Source organism: Schistocerca piceifrons, chromosome X, assembly GCF_021461385.2.
Source record: "Schistocerca piceifrons isolate TAMUIC-IGC-003096 chromosome X, iqSchPice1.1, whole genome shotgun sequence".
NCBI lineage: Eukaryota > Metazoa > Arthropoda > Insecta > Orthoptera > Acrididae > Schistocerca > Schistocerca piceifrons.
In genome coordinates this window covers 821,346,274-821,371,025 of record NC_060149.1, presented here as the reverse complement: position 1 = coordinate 821,371,025, position 24,752 = coordinate 821,346,274, and positions in this window count along the sequence as shown.

Below are 24,752 nucleotides of genomic sequence, written 5' to 3'. Positions count from 1 at the left end.
AGACACTTACAAATTCAGTGAAATGAGGAAAAAAGAGCGTCGTGACATACTCAGTAAAATATTTTGGGGAACCATACATTATAATGCGAAATACAACTTTGTATGTTTACTAAATCAGTCACACATATCTCTGCTTTCAGTAATGAGACTGGTTTTCTACAATTTCGATTGTCACACATGTGGTGTCTGCAGGTGGTGTACTATCATGGAGTTACCCTTACAATTCACGGAAAGTGCACATATAACTTATTTATAGCAACTTACCTTCAGTTACTCAGCCCTTCAGGGTTATAGGTAGTAGCAGAAAGATTCCAGGAAATTTACAAAAACGAATTTCTCCCTGCCAACAAAATGGCTTTGCGGCCAGCTCATGAGCAGAGCACGTACTTGTAGCTTCCATTACTAATAGCAGTACTATGCGAGATCACACTGCCCAGCGGAGCCATACATTGAGGTGTCAAGTCATGGGATACTTCCCTGCAGAAATATTGAGCCAAGATGCCTCTAGAACCATCCATAATTGCGAAAGTATTGCTGGTGCAGGTTTTTGTACAAGAACTGACCTCTCCATAAAGTCCCATAAATGTTCGGTGGGATTCATGTCGGGCGATCTGGGTGGCCAAATCATTTGCTCGAATTGTCCAGAGTGCTCTTCAAACCAATGGCGAATAGTTGTGGCTCGGCGACATAGCGCATTCAGATCCGTAAAAATGCCATCTGTGTTTGGGAGCTTGACGTCCATGAATGGCTGCAAATGCTCTCCAAGTAGCCGAACATCCAAAGGGCGCCGTCCATTCCATGTAAACACAGTCCATACTATTATGGAGCCACCACCAGCTTGCACATTGCCTCGTTGACAACTTGGTTCCATGGCTTCGTGTGGTTTGCGCCACACTCGAATCCTGTTTATCAGCTCTTACCAACTGAAAACGAGACTCGTCTGATCAGGTAACGATTTTCCTGTCGTCGAGAGTCCAGCCGACACGGTTAGGAGCCCAGGAGAGGCGCTACAGGCAATGTACTGCTGTTAGCAATGGTACCCGCATCGGTCATCTGCTTCCATAGCCCATTAACGACACATTTCGCACTCACTGTCCTAACGGATACGTTCACCGTACGTCCCACATTGATTTCTGCGGTCATTTCAAGCAGTGTTGCTTGTCTTTCAGCACTGACAACTCTGCGCAAACGCCGCTTCTCCCGGTCGTTAAGTGAAGGACGTCGGCCACTGCATCGTCCGTGGTGAGTCGTAATGCCTGAAATTTGGTATTCTCTGCACGCTCTTGACACTGTGAATTTCGGAACACTGAATCCCGTAACAATTTCCGAAATGGAATATTCCTAGCATCTAGCTGCAAGTCCGCCCCGATAGTTGAGTTGTCAGCGCGGCAGTTTGTCACGATAAGGGGCCCGGGATTGATTCCCGGCTGGGTCGGAGATTTTTCTCCGCTCAGGGACTGTGTGTTGTGTTGTCCTCGTCATCATTTCATCATCATCAGTGGAAGGCAACGGGAAACCACCACCGGAATCACTTCTCTAGACGCTCATGCGGCGGACCTCTCTGACGGGGCTTCCCCCATGTCAAGATCTGGCGTAAGGCGGAAGGCGGAGTTAAGTTTTCCAGCTGCAACTATCATTCCGCGTTCAAAGTATGTTAATTCCCGTCGTGCGGCAATAATCACATCGGAAACCTTTTCTGATGAATCACCTGAGCACAAAAGACAGCTGCGCTAATGCACTGCTCTTTTATACGTCGTGTATGCGATACTACCGCCAGCTGTATATGTGCATACCGCTATTCTATGACTTTTATTACCTCAGTTTATGTTTAATGTTGACCCAGTACTCAAGACTAAAAACCCTGGAGTACACTGTTGTCACAAAGTAATAGCTCAGTCACAAATTTGCCCTCTTTTACGGTACTACACATATTTCTCAGCGTTATAACTATTGACTGTGCAACAGATTTACAGTCGGTTCAGATATACAAAGTAATAGTAGTAGTAGTAGTTGTTGTTGTTGTTGTCTTCAGTCCTGAGACTGGTTTGATGCAGCTCTCCATGCTACTCTATCCTGTGCAGGCTTCTTCATCTCCCAGTACCTACTGCAGCCTACATCCTTCTGAATCTGCTTAGTGTATTCATCTCTTGGTCTCCTTCTACGATTTTTACCCTCCACGCTACCCTCCAATACTAAATTGGTGATCCTTCGATGCTTCAGAACATGTCCTACCAACCGATCCCTTCTTCTAGTCAAGTTGTGCCACAAGCTCCTCTTCTCCCCAATTCTATTCAATACCTTCTCATTAGTTACGTGATCTACCCATCTAATCTTCAGCATTCTTCTGTAGCACCACATTTCGAAAGCTTCTATTCTCTTCTTGTCCAAAATATTTATCATACACGTTCCACTCCATACAAATACTTTCAGAAACGACTTCCTGACACTTAAATCAATACTCGATGTTAACAAATTTCTCTTCTTCAGAAACGCTTTCTTTGCCATTGCCAGTCTACATTTTATATCCTCTCTACTTCGACCATCATCAGTTACTTTGCTCCCCAAATAGCAAAACTCCTTTACTACTTTAAGTGTCTCATTTCCTAATCTAATTTCCTCATCATCACCCAATTGAATTCGACTACATTCCATTATCCTCGTTTTGCTTTTGTTAATGTTCATCTTATACATAGTAATAAAGATTTATGCAAATATTAATCCTGATCTTGAAATATATACGGGTTTGAATGTCATGTACTGCGTAGTTATGTTCGTCATGCATTCCTCTGACGCAGCAGTGACGTCGCTGTCGTTGCGTGGCAACGTCCGCTGTCCGCTAGCGCCGTGATGACCGACGAGAAATGAAGCAAAAACAGCACTTTCGCAGTTGCTATCGTTTTTACTTTCTGTGCAAATATCACTTTGAATTTCTATATCGCTCTTATTTGCACTTTCCGCATCACGAGGAAGCGTAAAAGGCAGGATGGGTAGCATTACTGTGCTTGTAAACGTACTACGTATTTAGCGGGTTCTGTATTTTCTGCGGTACATTATCTACTCCGCTGAACAGCTAAGGATCACGAAGTTTCTCGTATGTTTTTGCACTGAGTGGTGTGGTTTTATACTTTCACTGAGAGTCGTATTGTGGTTGATAACGTTTTCAGAAGTGCCCTGTTCTCCATGATTACATGATCCTCTCTGTCTCATTTTTCCTCTGTGTGGAAGAAATACCTAAGAGCCAGCTCTCCTGAAGAAGGAATTTTGGCAAATCTGGGATTGAAATGACTCATTCTTAAACTCTGTCTGATGTAGGGGAGGAATGTGTATACCTTTTGTCTTTGATTAGTGGCTGCCGTACATCCGCTAGTTTCGAACCGCGGACATGCTATTTACCCTGGTGGCTGCAATTTTTTGTTACATAAACATGGCACTAGAAACTGTACACACACTCGTCAGTTATTCAAGAAATACGTAACACTCACATGTCACGAATTAAAGGGGTTTTGTGGTCGAGGAAGGAAAGCATTTCAAATCAGGCGGCTGGACATCTCCACAGGGACATTCCAGCTCACAGTGCCATACGGTTTAACCTTTATTAGCAGGTACGAAATCACTTCCCAAGTCAACAAAAATTTATGTTTGCCCAAATACTACAATCCAGTAATCTTATTTACGGTCCTCTCGAAAGTGTCCGTATGGATCTCCGGCAACTGGTTGCTGGAGCACGTCGCTGTATAAGTGATCAGTTTATTTTACTCGACACCCCACCACGATACGCCAACTATCGCTCCTGCTATATGAGAGAACAGGAGCTATGAAATGCTGTAAGTAGAGGGTGACAATTACTGTACTATATGAAATAAGATCGTTACGACTTCTGAACGGTTTGCGTTAGGACGTTCAAACTGCGCGGTTTGTCGCAGGGCATGATGGGAATTAGTATGGTTTGCATTAGCGACGACGCCCGCTTTCATTTGGATGGGTTCGTCAGTAAGTAAAATTGGCTCATTTGTCGGAATGAGAATCCGCCTTTCGCGATCGAAAAGTCTCTTCAACCTCAACGGGTGACTGTTTGACGTGCAGTGTCCAGTCACGGAACAACCGGAGCGATATTCCTTGATGGGCCGATGACTACCGAACGGTACGTGAAGGTTCAAAATGACTCTGAGCACTATGGGACTTAACTTCTGAGGTCATCAGTCCCCTAGAACTTGGAACTACTTAAACCTAACTAACATAAGGACATCACACATCCATGTCCGTGGCAGGATTCGAACCTGCGACCGTAGCGGTCGCGCGGTTCCAGACTGTAGCGCCTAGAACCGCTCGGCCACTACGGCCGGTAGACACATGGAAAAGTAAGTAAACTGTTTATTATTTTAAAAACAATCGCCATAGCTGTTAATAAATTCATCCCACTGAGAGGCAAGGTGGTCAGTACCTTCATGGAAAAGTACGTGAAGGTTGAGGAAGACGATTTCATCCCCATTATGGGAAGTGATCGTTATTTCGACTAGATGTGGTTCATACAAGACTGAGCTCGACCCAGTCGAAGCAGGAGAGTGTTTGACGTCCTGGAGAAGCACTTTGGGGACCGCATTCTTCCTCTAGGGTACCCAGAGGCCACTGGCATGGGCCTCGATTGGCCGCCGTATTTTCCGGATCTGAACACATGCGACTCCTTTTTTGGGGTCTATATTAAAAACAAGATGTACAGCAATAACCCCAAAACCATTGCTGAGCCTAAAACAGCCATTCAGGCGGTCATCGACAGCATCGATGTTCCGACGCTTCAGAGGGTCATACAGAATTTCGATATTCGTCTGCGCCACATCATCGTCAATGATGGCAGGCATACCAAACACCTCATAACCTAAATCAGAATATGTGTAGTGACGTTTATATGTTGAATAAAGTGTGTGCACGCCGTAGTTTGTAACTAATTTAGGTTTTTTTAATATAATTCGGTAATTGTCACCCTGAATTATATGGTGGCAAAGAAATAAAAACTTTGAGGTTTGTTGATGGCACTGTAAATCTTTGAGAGACAGCAAACGACTGAAAAGAGCAATTGAAAGGGATGGATAGTGTCTTCAAAAGCAAAACAAAAGTAAAACAAGGATTTCGGCGAGTAGCAGAACTAAATCAGGCGATGTTGTGGAACTAGGTAAGGAAATTAGACACTAAAAGTAGAAGATAAGTTTTTCTTTTCGGGCAACAAAATAATTGACGACTGCTGAAGTACTGCATATGTAAAACGCAGACTGAGAGCAGCAAGCAAAACATTTCTGAAAAAGAGCTATTCGTTAGCGTTGAATATAAAGTTTATTGTACGAATGTTTTCTACAGGTATTCGTTTGGAGTATAGCCTTTGACTGAAGTGAAACGTAGACGACACATTACAGGCAGGAAGATAGAACCTTTTGAAACTTGGTGCTAAGGAAGAATGCTTACGATTAGGTGAGAATATACAGTAACTAATGAATCTAATTGGGGGGAAAAAGAAATCTATCATACAACTTGATTATAAGATTGTACCGATTGGTAGAACATATCCTGAGGCTTCAAGGAATTGTCACATTGTTAATGGAGAGAAGGGCGTGTGTGTGTGTGTGTGTGTGTGTGTGTGTGTGTGTGTGTGTCGGGGGATGGGTGTTGGGGGGTGGGGAGTGGGAAGGGGGGGGGGGGTACAAATTGTATAGTGACCAAGGTTTGAATACTCTAAGCAGGTTCAAATCGATATAGGTTGTAGTAACTATGCAAAAATGAAAAGGTTCTCACAGGATGAATCTGTGTGGAGAGCTTCATCGAACCAGTCTTCAGACTAAAGACCACAACAAGGACATACTTCGATTTCGTATGGCACGATGACCTAATATGCATGGCCGTTGTGTAGCGCTACGAGTATCACAGACGTACCTTGGGAGCATGTTGTAAGATTTGTGCCTCTCAGTATTCACCTGATTAGTAGTATGTGGAGAGCGCACTGACAAAGTAGTGCAGTTGGTAGATGACACTGAAACTCGCGAACTACAGAAATGAGAGTAAGACACGCGTGAATAGCTGTGCGGGGCGAAAATAGAAAGAATTCGTATAGCCTCAGAAATGTAGAGATGTAAGTATTCATACGCCGCGTCTGTTAAGCGTGTTGGGAGAAATTATTCGTGAATGAACAAGTAGTGGTATCACTGAGTTCAGAGCCAATGTAACAAAAAATTAGGCATGTCGTTAAACAGCTTCCGGAAATTAAAGGGCGTATTAATGTGGGTCAAATGCTGTTAAAGGAGTCAAAAGAATTACGTAACATCCTAGTCAGTTCGGAATCAAATTAAACTAGTGGGCCAAAATTTTGATAGTGATGTGAGAAGATTAAACACATTGTATCGGTACCTTGTATAACACTGGAGCGCTAACAGTGCAGCCACATGTCTCATTCTGATCAGAATACTTGTAGTATGTATTAGGCATGAGCATATTCCATATTCTGTTTGGTCCATAGACAATTACGGTTATTGGTGTTCGATGGATTGCACAGGATATGGGACAGCAAGACCAGCATAGTAATACGCTGCGTGGCCTCCATATACGTGAAACAACTCTTATACGCCTTCTTAAAGAATGTAAGCATCCTCATGCCTTTAGACAGTGTGCAACATGGAACAGTATAGCCACGGTCCCATTATTCAATCAGTGGGTGTGAAGAGCTTCTTAATATTCTGCAATTAGGGCCCTGCGCTTGTTTACAATCACTTGCAATTCCACCTCCACGGCAGGGCATTCAAAGTGAGTGCCGGGGGCGAAATGTCAACAGGTCGATGCATCCTAATCGAGACACCGCAGACGCCCGTTCTGCTCCGAAGCGGTACTCCTCAGAATCTAGCTACAGAATACGCGCCGACAATGGTCGGTGCATAATTACACACTAACAACGCTGCTCTCTTCTCTCGCAGTATGAACTTTAACACTGGAAGGCCCGTACCCGTCATTCTGACGGGTGCTCTGCTTAAGTAGACTTATTTCTTCTAAATGGTTTATTCTACAGTTCCCATTTTCTATGACTTTTAAAAAATATTTTTGAAATAGAGGGCTGCAAAGAATTAAATGTTCAGGGCCTTTCTGAAAAGTGGCACAATGGACTCCTATTAGAAGGACCGCCAGCAGTCATTTTGGCGAGTGGGGACGTGTGAACAAATAACTGAAATTTTGCTTTTTATACAGTTTGATGAAAATGGCACACTTTCAAAAAGACCAAAGACAGCTCGCTTTGCTCCTGCAACCTCTGTGTGGAATCTTTCATTGCCAATTCCTCGCTGTGTTACATTACAAATGAAAATATCACAGAGGATGAACAACTGTTTCCACGCAAGGCTAGATGCTCCTTCATTCAGTATATGAGCAATAAGCCAGGTAAATTTTGAATAAAGCTTCGGCTTACAGGTGATACAAATTCTAGGTATCTGGTGAAAGGTTTTCCTTACCCAGGCAAAGATGAGCAGCGCCCCACAGGTGTTCCTTTTGCAGAGCATGTTTTAACGCGTGTTACACAGCGCTTTGTTTCTGCAGGAAGAAACATTATATGCGATAATTTTTTCACGACCAAGTGCCTTGCAGAAAGTTTGAAACGTAAGAGTACAGGAATTGTAGGCACAGTAATGAAACCCAGAAGGGGAATCCCTTTATCAGCAAAATTTGCTGTAACACCTTTGCACACAGCTATACTTTATAAATCAGATGACGGGACTAATATGAAATCAGTGGTAAAAGAACAAAAATGTGCTTCTTTTGAGTTCACTGCATGAACGACATCCTAAAAAGCTCCCAGAATCAGTGGTGTACTACGATAACACGAAGTATGGCCTTGACCTCATCCAGCAAATGGCTCGAGTTTACACTGCGAAGTAAGAATATCGCAGATGGCTCATGAACGATTTGTTTTCAATGTATTAGACTCGGCAGTTATTAATACATGTATGCTCTATAAGAAACCGAGCGAGGTGGATCAGTGGTTAGCATAATGGACTTGCGTTCTGGAGGACGACGGTTCAAACCCGCGTCCGGCCGTCCTGACATAGGTTTCCTGTGATTTCCCTAAATTGCTTCAGGCAAACGCCGGGATGGTTCCTTCAAAAGGGTACGACTGACTTCCTTCTCCATCCTTGCCTAATCCGATGGGACAGGTGACCTCGCTGTTTCGTCTCCTCCCCCAAATCAAGTAAGCAATCAATCTACTCTGTAAGAAAGTAACAGATGAGAAATTAAACAGATGTTAGATTATATTCAAGTTAATAGAAGAGTTGGCTTCAGCATATAAGGTCACAAGGATACAAAACACACTACTTAATACAGTACCGCAAAGTAACAACATTCGCAAGACTTGTCAAACTGGAGAATGTAGAGAGATATTAGGGCAAGCATTTATGTAGAAAGAGCAGTAAATGTGTTTGTGGACCACGTTTACGCAACGCTGAATACACATGTTAGGTGTTAATATGCAGCAAGTGACTATGAATTTTCTTACTATACATTGCGCTATTCAAAATTATACACTACTGGCCATTAAAATTGCTACACCAAGAAGAAATGCAGATGATAAACGCGTATTCATTGGACAAATATATTATACTAGAACTGATATGTGATTACATTTTCACGCAATTTGGGTGCATAGATCCTGAGAAATCAGTACCCAGAACAACCACCTTTGGCCGTAATAACGGCCTTGATACGCCTCGGCATTCAGTCAAACAGAGCTTGTATAGCATGTACAGGTACAGCTGCCCATGCAGCTTCAACACAATACCACAGTTCATCAAGAGTAGTGACTGGCGTATTGTGACGAGCCAGTTGCTCGACCACCATTGACCAGACGTTTTCAGTTGGTGAGAGATCTGGAGAAAGTGCTGGCCAGGGCAGTAGTCGAACATTTTCTGTATCCAGAAAGGCCCGTACAGGACCAGCAACACGCGGTCGTGCATTATCCTGCTGAAATGTAGGGTTTCGCAGGGATCGAATGAAGGGTAGAGTCACAGGTCGTAGCACATCTCAAATGTAACGTCAACTGTTCAGAGTGCCGTCAATGCGAACAAGAGGTGACCGAGACGTGCAACCAATGGCACCCCATACCATCACGCCGGGTGATGCGCCAGTATGGCGATGATGAATACACGCTTCCAACGTGCGTTCACCGCGATGTCGCCAAACACGGATGTGACCGTCATGACGCTGTAAACAGAACCTGGATTCATCCGAAAAAATGACGTTTTGCCATTCGTGCACCCAGGTTCGTCTTTGAGTACACCATTGCAGGCGCTCCTGTCTGTGACGCAGCGTCAAGGGTAACCGCAGCCATGGTCTCCGAGCTGATAGTCAATGCTGCTGCAAACGTCATCGAACTGTTCGTGCAGAAGGTGGTTGTCTTGCAGACGCCCCATCTGTTGACTTAGGGATCGAGACGTGCCTACACGGTACGTTACAGCCATGCGGATAAGATTCCTGTCATCTCGATTGCTAGTGATGCGAGGCCGTTGGGATCCAGCACGGCGTTCCGTATTACCCTCCTGAACCCACCGATTCCATATTGTGCTAACAGTCATTGGATCTCGACCAACACGAGCAGCAATGTCGCGATACGATAAACCGCAATTGCGATAGGCTACAATCCGACCTTCATCAAAGTAGGAAACGTGATGGTACGCATTTCTCCTCCTTACACGAGGCATCACAACAACGTTTCACCAGGCAACGCCGGTCAACTGCTGTTTGTGTATGAGAAATCGATTGAAAACTTTCCTCATGTCAGCAAGTTGTAGGTGTCGCCACTGGCGCCAGCCTTGTGTGAATGCTCTGAAAAGCTAATCAATTGCATATCACAGCATCTTCTTCCTGTCGGTTAAATTTCGCGTGTGTAGCACGTCATATCCGTGGTGTAGCAATTTTAATGGCCAGTAGTGTATATTTATAAGTAATTCTTCAGAAAAAATTAAAAACATATCCTTATGAAATGTGTAAAGAATAATAAATAAATTGGTACAAATTCAAATTTGTTTACTATTTTAAAAAACGCAAAGGTAGACAATAATTCCTGATCCTCCTAGTGAGGAGACTTCGCCACAGACTGCAGGGCGACTGCGACGATCTCTGTGCGTGGGGCACGTGTCATAACCGATATTCAGTACCGACAAGAACGAAAAAAAGTCTATTAGTGACTAACGTCCAACTGACGACGACATAATTAGTTAAGGAATCAAGCTCGGGTCAGGCAAGGATTGGGAGGAAAATAAAAAAACCATGGCAGTATTTACTTCTAACAATTTAGAAAAACCAGGGTGCACCTACCTTTTAATAGTCGGATAGAGATTTAACCCTCTAACGGTAAGGTTGGGGTTGGATCCGACCCCAGCGAGTCTTTTGTTTATAACTCCCCGCTCCCGTTTCTGAGAGCGCTGTGGTTCCAGCTACCCTACAAGCCAGTCGTCCCGAGAACACCGAGGAGGCCACGTCAGTCTGGTGAGTGACCTGCAGCTACCCTCTCTATCCGAAACCTACATTACCCGCGCTCTGGTTGGATCCGACCCCACCTTACTGTTTACGTCACACTTATTGGTTTCTTTTGTGGGGAGGATTCAACCCCATATTGATGTTTATATTACATCTAAGTTTTGTTTTCTCTACTAGTATCTTACTCAAATGGCGCATCAACTCCTTAGAACTCCTGAGGAGATATACAACGAGTTTCTCCGACAGGAGGCTGAGTCAGAAGATGGCGACAATATCGATGCAGAAAACTGTTCAGAAACCGAGGATGTATTTCATTGTGCGGCAGGAGCAGTCGAGTTTGATAATTCTCAGTCAGATGTAGATGATGAGAGAAATTTTGGCTAGGTAAAGACAATATGGACCAACAAACCCATCCATTCAAAATTTTCTAGGACACTAGCGTCAAATATTATTACTCATCTCCCTGGTCCACGTGGGGAAGCAAGGGGGTTCACTAGTGAATTGGAAATATTTTTATTATTTATAGATTCGAAAATTATAGAAAAAATTGTTTTGTACACAAATCTTGAAATCGAGAAATCTAGGCAAAAGTACAATAAGGTCCAGTGGTTTCATTCACCAACAGAGAGCGTTGAAATGAAAGGGTTGATGGGCCTTCTCTTCATGAGTGGTGCCCTAAAAAATTCTATGCTCAGTGTAGATGAGATGTTCTCAGCAACCTATGGACCTCCGGTATTCCGTTGCACTATGTGCAAGAAAAGGTTTTCATTTCTTCTAGAAAACCTCCGCTCGATGATAAAGCCACCACAGAGGACAGAAAAATCAACGACAAATTTACGGCTTTCAGAGAAGTGTGGGACATGTTTGAAACTAACAGTTAAAAAAATTATAGTCCATCTGAATATGTCACAGTAGATGAGACTCTACTGAGTTTTCGGGTTGCCTGTCCATTCAAAACGTATATCCCATCGAAACCCGACAAATATGGGTTGAAAATAATGTCACTATGCGACGCAAGGACATTCTGTTTTTTGCGTGGCATTCCATACACTGACAAGGACAACAGAATAAAGAGGAGACCTGGAGATTTGCCTTTACCTGCCCAGTATGTTTCTAATAGAAACATTAGAGCGGACTATTGGTTCTCACTGGAGGTGACTGACGCCCTCCTCCAAAAGAAACTCACATTTGTAGGAACATTGAGGAGGAACAAACCGCAAATACCACCATCAATGCTGCTTTCCGCTCCAGTAGGCTCTTCAACATTTATGTATCAGGACGATAAAACTTTGGTGTCATTTACCACAAAGAAAAATAAAAAAGTTTTACTGATATCGTCTATGCACTTCTCTGGAGAGATATATGAAAAATCAAATAAGCCTGAAATTGTGGAGTTCTACAATCTAACTAAAGGAGGGGTCGATGTATTAGATATGTTTTGCCACAGCAGGACCACAAAAAGAAAATCGAGAATATGGCCCATGCGGTACTTTTATGCTATTTTAGACATCGCTGCTATAAATAGTTTTATCATTTACAAAAGCAATAGCAAAATGGACACAGCTTTTCAACTGACGCGAGAATATCATTTCTCAAAAATCTTGCGCTCTCTTTGGCAAAACCTCTTATGGAAAAGAGGTTGAATAACACACATTTTCCCCGTGAGCTCCGTTCGTCTATTCGAAAACTTTTGAAAAAAGAACCAATCGAATTAGACAAGCCTACCCAAGCACAGCCACTAAAGAAAAGAAGACGTGACTTGTGACAGATCAAAAGATAGGAAGGGGAATGCTTTTTGTAATCGTTCTACATATGGGGAGCATAAAGTTATTATATGCCCTGGCTGTAAAGAAACTGAGATGTGATAAATTGTGCCAAATACGTATTTTCAGGGCTGTATGTGATCGTTTCCAGGATAACATTATACATTTATTATTTGTTCATATTAAATTATGTGTACAAAGACATTTATTATTGAGAACTTTATATTTCGAAACTGCTGACACTCTAATTATTTTCTGCAATTAGTAAGAGATGTTTCTCATTTAGTTCCTATCTTTAGAATTTCTAAGGCACTCAAGTTCCTAGTTGATGACTGAATCTATTGACTTTTACTATGTTTTCAATAATTTTATAGAGAATATTTCTATTAAGGTATTTTTTTGTAATCAAGTTCCTATTTTTTCCAAAGTACTTTATATTCTTACTTATTGACTATAACAATAAAAAACTTGTTGTTATAACAAATATTATATGTGTTTAATTGATAATAAAACTTTTTTCCATTATTCATTTTTTATTTTTCCCCGAAAAATCGATATTTGGAGGGTGGGGTCTGATCCAACGCCACCTTACCGCTTATGTCAGGGAACTTCACCTTACCGTTAGAGGGTTAAAGGTCGTTTGCTTTGCATTCTAGTCTGGTGCCTGAATCCTACGCTGCTTTGCTTAACTGGTGGCAGCAACCACGGTCTAGTCATCTTCCGTGCACATCGTGGGTGGCCCCATGCTTTGGGCAAACAAGACCTAATGTACTGACGTCAGCTTATCAGGTGAAAAATATTAGTTGTGCCTCAACACAGTTGTACCAAAATATTTCTCGCGTGGGATATCAAGGAATCACGGTAAACTAGTTTCAGTGTATCACATGTGTTAATCTCAGACAGTATTATAATCGTAAAGATAGCTGCATTCAGTTTCTACTAGCTTGACATTAAAAGGAATGACAGTATGTGATAGACGATGGCTGCCCAAATGAGTGTATGTCAAACTCGGAACAAAGCGTTCGCCACGGGGTTTCCTCCTAACACCAAAACGGCAGTATCAAAGCAGAGCCTAGATTCGTCGCAACAGTCAAATAAATTTAACATGGAATCACTGCTAGTAGATGAATGGTGGGTAATGATAAAACATGTCATGTGTGCCAGGCATGAAACTGCAACACTGGAAGTGGACTTGGAGAATGCAGTAGTACTGCGGCCAACGAAGCAATTGAATCAATCAGCTGCATTGAATACGCGAATCAGACTATTCTCCTTTCGGATGGTCTGGCAAGAGCATCCTTAGCGAAGCTGAAACTACTCTGGCCCATTCTCAACTCTTATCTTGATGTACCGAAAGATCTGTTCTGACTGTCCCCAGTGGCGGGCTGGGTAGTTAAATGATTAGCTTACTGATTTCAGTCCAATATAGCGATGTCCCTTAGCGCAATGAATGAAAGCTAGTCGATCGTGACTGATTACAGGTCAACAATGACTTTGCTGTTTTAGATTTTGATGTCTTTTTGTAGTAATTTACACGTCCTGGTTCTAAAAGTGAAGCCCATGTAGTCATGTAACATACTATGTCTCTCTAAATTAATATTTCAATTTTTATTTATTTAACTATCTTTTCTGTGAACATGAAGCATTACACAGTCACAACAATGCCACCTATTGAAATTAATCTTCCTAAAGGAACTAGCTGTCTGTTTTAAGGCAGATGGCAGCACATTCTGAGATACTTCCACCATTTTGTATTGTGGATTTACCCATACAGGTCGTCATAGTTGTTCTACAAAGTAAGAAATTAACATATATAAAATGCCATTTTGTTATGTTTATCATATGTAAACCAAGAGGTGTTGTGCAAATAGTCCAAATTCATACTGCTATATTTGTGCTCGTTTTATTGTGAAGAAGCAGAGACAGAACATAACCTCGTTTGTAACAAAAGCTTACGAGGTATACTACACGCTCAAACAAAGTTAACACTCGGCGCGGTGACTGATGGGAGCGACCGTAAAGGCATTTCCCATGCACTGTCGCTCCCATCAGCCACCGCGCGGAACTTCGTTTGCATGAATATTACTTCGGAACCAAACTAGATCAATCGAGGGCTTGTGCTCCTCATACAGTGTGCAGTGTTTGTGTTGAAGGCTTAGGAAATTAGAGCAAGTGGAAGAAAGGTCACTACGTTTTGGAATACTAATTGTGTGGCATGAAACTGAAAGTCACAGCACTTAGTGTTCGCGCACTGTGAAAGGCTTTAATGCCAAGAACAAAAACGAACTATGTGCCTAAACTTGGCATTTGATATGAGACCAGTGGAACATGGCTCTGGCATTCCTATACTTTAGTCAGTAACAGTTACTCATCTTTTCACTTGTGTCCGAGTTTATTCCCGAAACGTCAAAGTACCACAACCATGAAATAGTAAGGCACTTACACATTCCCAAGGATGCAGCTAAGCTGTTAGGTTCCAGACCTCATGAAAACAACTTACACTCTGTGATCAAAAGTATCCGGACACCCGAAAAACAAACGTTTTTCATATTACGTGCATTGTGCTGCCACCTACTGCCATGTTCTCCATATCAGCGACCTCAGTAGTCGTTAGACATCGTGAGAGGGTAGAATGGGTCGCTCCGCGGAACTCACGGACTTCGAACGTGGTCAGGCGAGATTTCCACACTCCTAAACATCCCTAGGTCCACTGTTTCCGATGTGATAGTGAAGCGGAAACGTGAAGAGACACGCACTGCACAAAAGCGTACCTCGTCTGTTGACTGACGACGGCCGATGTGGCCGAGCGGTTCTAGGCGCTTCAGTCTGGAACCGCGTGACCACTACGGTCGCAGCTTCGAATCCTGCCTCGGGCATGGATGTGTGTGATGTCCTTAGGTTAGTTAGGTTTAAGTAGTTCTAAGTTCTAGGGGACTGATGACCACAGATGTTAAGTCCCATAGTGCTCAGAGCCATTTTGTTGACTGACAGAATCCGCCGACAGTTGAAGAGGGTCGTAATATGTAATAAGCAGACATCTATCCAGACCATGACACAGGAACTCCAAACTGCATCAGGATCCACTGCAAGTACTATCAAAGTTAGTCGGAAGGTGAGAAAACTTGGATTTCATGGCGAGCGGCTGCTCATAAGCCACACATCACGCCGATACATGTCAAACGACTCCTAGCTTGGTGTAAGAAGCGTAGACATTGGACGATTGAACAGTGGAAAAACGTTGTGTGGAGTGACGAATCACGGTACACCATGTGGTGATCCTATGGCAGGGTACGAGTATGGTGAATGCCCGGTGAACGTCATCTGAGAGCGTGTGTAGTGCTAACAGTAAAGTTCGGAGGCGGTGGTGTTATGGTATGGTCATGTTTCTCGCGGATAGGGCTTGAACCCTTGTTGTTTCGCGTGGCACTAACACAGTACAGGCCTACATTGATGTTTTAAGCACCTTCTTGCTTCCCACTGCTGAAGAGAAATTCGGGGATGACGACTGCATCTTTCAACACGATCGAGCACCTGTTCATAATGCACGGCCTGTGGCGGAGTGGTTACATGACAATAACATCCCTGTCATGGAATGGCTTGCACAGAGTCCTGACCTGAATCCTAAGGAACATCTTAGGGATGTTTTGGAACGCCGACTTCGTGCCAGGCCTCACCGATCGACATCGATACCACTCCTCAATGCAGCACTCCGTGAAGAATGGGCTGCCATTCCCCAAGAAACCTTCCAGCACCTGACTGAACGTATGCTGCCATCAAGGCTAAGGGTGGGCCAACACCATATTGAATTCCAGCATTACTGATGGAGGGCGCCACGACCTTGTCAGTCATTTTCAGCCAGGTGTCCGGGTATTTTTGATACATAATGTACTTGCAGCTGATACATCAGCGTCTTTCTACAGGAACAGAGGACAGTATCTCTTGCCGTACTTCAGTTATGAAGAAAATACAGTTACTGTAATAACATTCTAGACATAATAAAGAAATTCGTTTCGCCTGAATATTATCCAAATGGATGGAGACTACTCATCGATTCAAGTATAGGGAGGAATATTTTCTGCACAATGGTAATGCTCTGTCTTCAGGTCCAGTAGCATAGCCAGTGCAGCTAAAGGAGAATTACGAAAATGTGAAGTATGTTTTGGAGGAAATGAATCACGTTTAACATCAGTGTTTGTCCTGTGGCGAATTGAAAATAATCTGTATAATATTAGACCAACATCGGGGATTCAATAAAACTTGATGTTACGCTGGCCAGTCACTTTAATGTGACAAGCCTGAAAACCACGTTTCGCAGCGCGCGCCGCTGCGAGACATGTAGGAAGAGAGTCAGTAAGGTTGTGAAAGATACCGACAGTGATGTGCAGCCACGCCAACTCCAGTGTTGTGGCCAGCTGCGCTAGGGTTCTCGGTTGAGGGTTCAAGGCGCGAACAGCCCGACGAAGGAGCTCCCACAGATTCTCGATTGGTTTTAAGTCCAGGGAGTCTGGTGGCCAGAAGGGTACGGTAAACTCATCCCGGTGCTTGTCGAACCATGCACGCACAGGGGAGCCGTGTGACATGTTGGATTTTCCTGCCGGTAGAGGCCATCGTGCCAACGAAAACAAACTGAATGTAGGGGTGGACATGGTGCCTAAGCATAGATACATGCTTGTATTGATTCATTATGCTTTTCAGAATGCCAAGGAAACAATCCTCGAACCATAACTCTCCCTCCTCCGGCTTGGACCTTTTACACGATTGTTGCAGGCTCGTACGTACAAACAGCCATCTGTCCAATGGAGCATAAAACGTGATAAATCTGAAAAAGCCACCTGTTACCACTCAGTGCACGTCCAGTTACGGTAATGGCGTGCAAATTCCAGCCTTCGTTGCCGATGAACAGCAGTCAGCATGGGTACATTAACCAGGCGCCTGCTGCAGAGGCCCATACGCAGCAACGTTCGCTGAGCGGTCGTTGAGGAAACACTGTTACACTACTGGCCATTTAAATTGCTACACCACGAAGACGACGTGCTACAGACGCGAAATTTAACCGACAGGAAGAAGATGCTGTGATATGCAAATGATTAGCTTTTCAGAGCATTCAGACGAGGTTGGCGCCGGTGGCGACACCTACAACGTGCTGACATGACGAAAGTTTGCAACCGATTTCTCATACACAAACAGCACTTGACAGGCGTTGCCTGGTGAAATGTTGTTGTGATGCCTCGTGTAAGGAGGAGAAATGCGTACCATCACGTTTCCGACTTTGATAAAGGTCGGATTGTAGCCTATCGCGATTGCGGTTTATTCTATCGCGACATTTTACTCGCGTTGGTCGAGATCCAATGACTGTTAGCACAATATGGAATCGGTGGGTTCAGGAGGGTAATACGGAACGCCGTGCTGGATCCCAACGGCCTCGCAACACTAGCAGTCGAAATGACAGGAATCTTATCCGCATGGCTGTAACAGATCGTGCAGCCACGTCTAGACCACTGAGTCAACAGATGGGGACGTTTGCAGGACGACAACCATCTGCACGAACAGTTCGACGACGTTTGCAACAGCATGGACTATCAGCTCGGAGACCGTGGCTGCGGTTACCCTTGACGCTGCGTCACAGACAGGAGCGACTGCGATGGTGCACTCAACGACGAACCCGGGTGCACGAATGGCAAAACGTCATTTTTTTCGGACGAATCCAGGTTCTGTTTACAGCATCATGATGGTCGCATCCGTGTTTGGCGACATCGCGGTGAACGCACATTGGAAGCGTGTATTCGTCATCGCCATACTGGCGTATCACCCGGCGTGAGGGTATGGGGTGCCATTGGTTACACGTCTCGGTCACCTCTCGTTCGCATTGACGGCATTTTGAACAGTGGACGTTACATTTCAGCTGTGTTACGACCCGTGGTTCTACCCTTCATTCGATCCCTGCGATACCCTACCTTTCAGAAGGATAATACACGACCGCATGTTGCAGGTCCTGTACGGGCCTTTCTGGATACAGAAAATGTTCGGCTGCTGCCCTGGCCAGCACATTGTCCAAATCTCTCACCAACTGGAAACGTCTGGTCAATGGTGGCCGAGCAACTGGCTCGTTACAATACGCCAGTCACTACTCTTGATGAACTGTGGTATCGTGTTGAAGCTGCATGGGCAGCTGTACCTGTATACGCCATCCAAGCTCTGTTTGTCTCAATGCCCAGGCGTATCAAGGCTGTTATTACGGCCAGAGGTGGTTGTTCTGGATACTGATTTCTCAGGATCTATACACCCAAATTGCGTTAAAACGTAATCACATGTCAGTTCTAGTATAGTATATTTGTGCAATGAATACCCGTTTATCATCTGCATTTCTTCTTGGTGTAGCAATTTTAATAGCCAGTAGTGTACTAGTACTTGGTTCATCTGGGTGGTCAGCTGCACGTCTATTGGCCCGCAAACATCTCCGCGGCTGTCATTCATGTCTATTATCTATGGCCTGTGGTGTACCACAGTTGTCTCGGTGCCGGTTTTGGACAGCGTCATTTTGACATGCACGGTAAACTTTCACCATGACCGCATGTAAACAGTATAAAAACTTAGTTGTTTCGGAAATGCTTCCACCCTTGGCCCGAAAGCCAACGGCCATGCCCCTTCGGACAACAGATAAATCGCTGTGTCCGCATTTCGACGTTCGCACTGTTTTCCGCCTCCCCAACATGTTTTCTATGGCATCCACAGCTAGTACTGCCCCCTGCCGTCAGTGAGTGGCTATTGCACGTTGACGTCGAACATAGGTGGTGGTAACGGTAATGAGCCAGGATCGTGTATTTGTACGAGTGGGACTGTGGGATTCGTTGGAAAGAAAGACAATGGTCAAAAAGAGGAACTTTAACACCACATAACATAAGGGGTAGCCTAGTGGACCCTAAGAAAATTATTTGCCATATCATGCACTTGGTGTAATGGTGCAGTTTGTGAAAGCTCTTGACGAAGATGTCGATTGTTTTAAATGCCTCAGAGACAAATTTCCTGCCCTGTGTGTATCCAAAATTAAAGAAGTAACCTTCATTGGCCCTCATATCAGATCTATAGCTAAAGACAGATATTTGAAGCTACCGTTATTTCTAAAGAGAAAAATGCTTATAATGCATTTAAATAAGATATGGACAATTTTGTAGGAAGCAATAAGCATGCTGCTTATGTAAAAATGGTGAACAACATGCTACAGGAGCTGAGAAAAGTGGGGTGCAACATGAGCCTCAGATCACACTTTTTGTTTTTACATTTGGACGTATTTCCTGACAAACTGAACGTAGCCTGTGAGAATCTTCGAGAAATGGAGAGAAGATACCAAAGATGATGGAATACTTCAGTGATTGCGGATTACTGCTGGATGCCGTATAGGGATTCAACGGAAAAAACACAAGACGAAATCAAAGGGACAAACATTCAATACCAAACGAAAAAAATTTTATTGAGGCACTATTTATAAAATCACCAGAATTGTGAAATCTGGTACTAAAAGAACTCTCAAGTTCATCTGTAACTCTCATACAAATCATGATGATTTAATTTTTTTGAATAAAATGTGTGAGTACTCCATTCTCTGTTTGTCAAAAAACTTGACGTGATGGAAAAAACGAAAGTTATTTTTCAAATTAGAAGTGATAAAATATTGAGAATGTAAAACAACTTTCAACAAGTTTTTATTTGTAGACTTACGGACACTGGGCTGAGATCTCGAGTTGGCATGCATCGTTTACCGCCGAGTCACCCCGACATGCTTTATATACCATCCACAGATAGTGCTGCCGTCTGTGAGGAAAACAGACTTGAATCTGTAGAGCCAGTATCAGCTAAGCACACAGCAGGGTAGGTACGTACACTGAGGTGCTAAAAGTCATGGCACAGCGATATGCACATATACTAATGGCGGTGGTATCACGTACACAAGGTATAAAAGGACAGTGCATTGGCGGAGCTGCTATTTGTAAACAGGTGATTCATATGATAGTCTCGGACGTGGATACGGTCGCACGTCGGGAATTAATAAGCCTTGAACGCGGAATGGTAATTGGAGCTAGGCGCACAGGACATTCCGTTTCGGAAATCGTTAGGGAATTCAGTATTCCTAGACCCACAGTGTCAAGACTGTTCCGATAATAGCAAATTTCAGGCATTACCTCTCAACACGGACAACGCAGTGGCTGATGGCCTTCACATAATGATAGAGAGCAGCGGCGTTTGCGTAGTTTTCAGTGCGAACAGACAAGCAACACTGCGTGAAATAACCGCAGAAATCAATATGGGACGTACAACGAACACATCCGTAATGACAATGCGGCGAAGTGAGGCGTTAATGGGCTACGGCAGCAGATGACCGACATGAGTGCCTTTGCTGAAAGCACGACATCGACTGCAGCGCGTCTCCTCAGCTCGTAACCATATCGGCTAGATCCTAGACGAACGGAAAATCTTGGCCTGGTCAGATGAGCCCCAATTTCAGTTGGTAATAGCTGATGGTAGCGTTCATGTGTGGCGCAGATCCCAGGAAACCATGGACCCAAGTTATCAACAAGCAATGTGCAAGCTGGTTGTGTTTACACGGAATGGATTGGGTCCTCTGGTCCTCTGCTCCAACTGAAGCTATCATTGGCTGGAAATGGTTATGTTCAGCTACTTGGAGAGCATTTGCGTCTATTCATGTACTTCATGTTCCCAAACGAGATGGAATTTTTATGGATGCCATTGCACCATATCACTGGGCCATAGTTGTTCACGATTGACTTGAAGAACATTCTGGATAATTCGAACCAATGATTTGGTCACCCAGATCGCTCGACATGAATCCAAATGTTCAAATGTGTGGGAATTCCTAAGGGACCAAATTCCTTAGATCTGTCCCTAGACTTACACACCACTTAAACTAACTTAAACTACACACACCCATGCCCGAAGGAGGACTCGAACCTCCGGCGGGACATGAATTTCATCAAATCTTTATGGGACATGATGGACAGTTTAGTTCGTGCACAATTCTGCACTGGCAACACATTCGCAATTGTGGACCGTTATACAGGCAGCACTGCTCAATATTCTTGCAGAGAACTTCCAGCGGCTTATTGAGCCCATACCACGTCGAGTTGCGAGGTCCGATACGATATTAGGAGGTATCACATGACTTTTCTCTCCTCAGTGTAGATGCAAACGCAGGTGCAGAAGACACTCCAAATCACGTAACATGTATCCTTCTAGAATGTGCCATTTGGTACCATGGTTACGAAGGGTTTGACCACAGGTTTTACCGTTCTTGCCACATAGTATCAACCATTCAATCTCCCTTCAACAGCTGGCAACTATGAACCGCTGGAGCACGTATCATGTCATGTGGTCCATCACTTCGTCATATGCAGTAGTAGTATTCCGCTCCGCTACTTGTTACTTTCTCTTTTTATCGATCATTTATTTATATTTACCCTGTTGGCAGCAGGTTGTTGTAGCTTTGTTTCTCTTCTTCAGTCATTGTGAAAGATATCGTAATTAAGCACGAAAACATTACTATCAAACGATGATAATGAAGGGATTCTGTAATCGTTGTGGATGATAAATGCGAGTGCTCCTGATAAGTAAGTTCGGTAAGTAAGATCGACATGGGATTGGAAGAAATGTAGAATATAACTATTTGGAGTGAGTGTGTAGGAAGGGATGGGATGTAGATGTCTGAATGTGAATAGGATTATAGTCCCCCAGAGACAAGTAGGTTGAAGTCTGAGTCTGGAAATTTGTGGAAGTTCCTATGGGACCAAACTGCTGTGGTCATCGGTGCCTAGGCTTTCATACTGCTTAATCTAACTTAAACTAACTTACGCTAAGGACAACAGAAACATCCATGCACAAGAGAGGACTCGAACCTCCGACAGGGGGAAGGGGGGGAGGGGGAGGGGGAGCCGCGCAAACTTTCTACGGTGAGTGATTAAGCATTAACTTAAATTTGAGGAAATTGGTGTAAAAGTGACCACGGTGTTGCTAACCTTGATCTTGACGAATGCAAATTTCTCCGTCAGCACATAACTCCAAAACGTCTCGATCAAAATAATAAAGAATACATTAAATTAAAAACACTTCAATAATTTTTCAGGAAATCATAAAAAAAAATTGGCTCTGAGCACTATGGGACTTAACTTCTGAGGTCATCAGTCCCCTAGAACTTAGAACTACTTAAACCTAACTAACCTAAGGACATCACACACATCCATGCCCGAGGCAGGATTCGAACCTGCGACCGTAGCGGTCGCGCAGTTCCAGACTGTAGCGCCTAGAACCGCTCGGCCACTCCTGCCGGCTGTAAAATAACAATATGTTTCAGTCGATATTTGAATGCACTTAAAAATGGAAAACGTCGTTCATTACAATAGCATGATAAAAGAATTGTAATACGCAAGTGCACAAACTATAGAAATAGTCCCCTTGTCCATTCATGTTTTTTACGAAGTCCAAAATTTCCCTCAAGTTCTTATCTTGCTCACTTTGTCTTTTCCAAAGTTGCAAAATCATGTCTCTATGGCCTATCAGTCTCTCCCTCCATCAAAATCATTTTTGTAAAATTTTACAGCTCAACCAACGCCTATAGGATGTCCAAGAGTGAATTTTCTACATTACGATCGTGACTTTTCGTACTGAAAACATTTAACAAAGTAAATAATGTTTTATAAATAATTTTGAACTATATTTGTGAAGTGAGAATCTTTTTTGGGCATTTACCAACTCACACAAAACATGACCCTCTGGGCGTGATATGTTGTGCTTCAACGTGACTGTAAAAATAATTTTCTTCGAAAGCTCTGGAGATTCTGTTTTTCCAACAATGTCTTCCCATTTGTATGGTAAAGCATCTTTCGATGTTGGCCATTTCCAGACATTGTTGGTGGGCTTCATGTATTCGATTAAAGCACAGTCGTCTCCTATTTAGTAATTACTCGAAAAACCTTGAATAACCTACATTTAACAAACAGCAGTCAAGTTTTTCAAATTATTTTATTTTATAGGCATCTTGAGCTCACAGTAATATCGCATTTGAAGACTAGAAATATGACTCAGGGTCACTTGTTCCCAAATCATATGACAAAAAGAATTGGCTACAGTGACCCACTTTTGCATGTTACGTTGACTGGTCTTTAAATCAACGTATTCGTATGGTTTAGTTTATACAAACATTAAAATAAGCACGGATAACGTTGTATAAGGTGTAAAATTAGAAAAAAAAACACTTACCAAAATCTGTGTCCTTTGATGGCACGTGTAGACACGAAAGTTTTTATTTTATTTATTTTTTAGTTATTTATTCAGCCTGATCTGATTGGGGCTATTGGGCCCTCTCTTACATTGGACGAGGGTTTCAAACATAGAGTACCTATTTTACATCTTAGTTTCCTAAAAAAATAACCATTTTAATGTGACAAACAGTATTAAAATGATTTGAATGTCTGAAGTGGCAATAGGAGGGAATATCGAAATGCCAAGTGGCTAGGGCATTCCGTCGGGCAGACCGTTCGCCTGGTGCAAGTCTTTCGAGTTGACGCCACTTCGGCGAGTTGCGTGTCGATGGGATGAAATGATGATGATAAGGACAACACAACACCCACTCCCTGAGCGGAGAAAATCTCCGACCCAGCTGGGAATCGAACCCGGGCCGTTAGGTATGACATTCCATCGCGCTGACCACCCTCTTTTTTTATAATAATAATAATAATAATAATAATAATAATAATAATAATCGCTGCTCGCAGTCAGCGTAGTGAAGATGGTATACGAGGTGAAAGAGCCGAACATCACAGATACAGCGAACACAGGTATTCATTACCAGTTTCAGACGCCGTGAGCTTTCCTGGAAGGATAATGTCGCCGTCGTGAGTAATTGGAAGTATGAGTGCTACCCCCCGGTATCCACTACTCTGTTCCACTTTTTACGTGTTTCACTTGAAGGGACCCTCAGCAGGCCATTAGTGGATACTGTACGAGCTGTGAAAGCCAACAGATGTGCTGAGAGTTGTTTCATACAAGCGCCCATGGAGAAGTTGTTTGTAAAACTTGATTGCTCGATCTGAAACAGATGTACAAAACTTGCAAATAAAATTAACACAATGTACAAAAGGAATAATTTTTAAATTTTGTGTTTTATATTTTTTGTTTGTTTCTTTGCTTTTGAGCTTTTTTGTTTTGCTTTTATTTCTTTTGTGATATTTTTTATTTCAACTTCAGCTGTTGGGCATAGGACTGTGAGTATAGAACTTACACCTACGTCCATAGGGAAGAAAGTCCTTGTTTGTACATACTGGATGGACTGAGGTGGCAGTCATGCTCGCTTACATAGGTGGTGGTATGGAGGTGAATGATAGGATTGCATTACTTGACTTAAGTCTACTGCGATGTTTAAACCTAGGAACCTTAATTCTAATGGTGCGTGTTCTTGTGTGTCTTACACGGGGTCGACCTATAGTG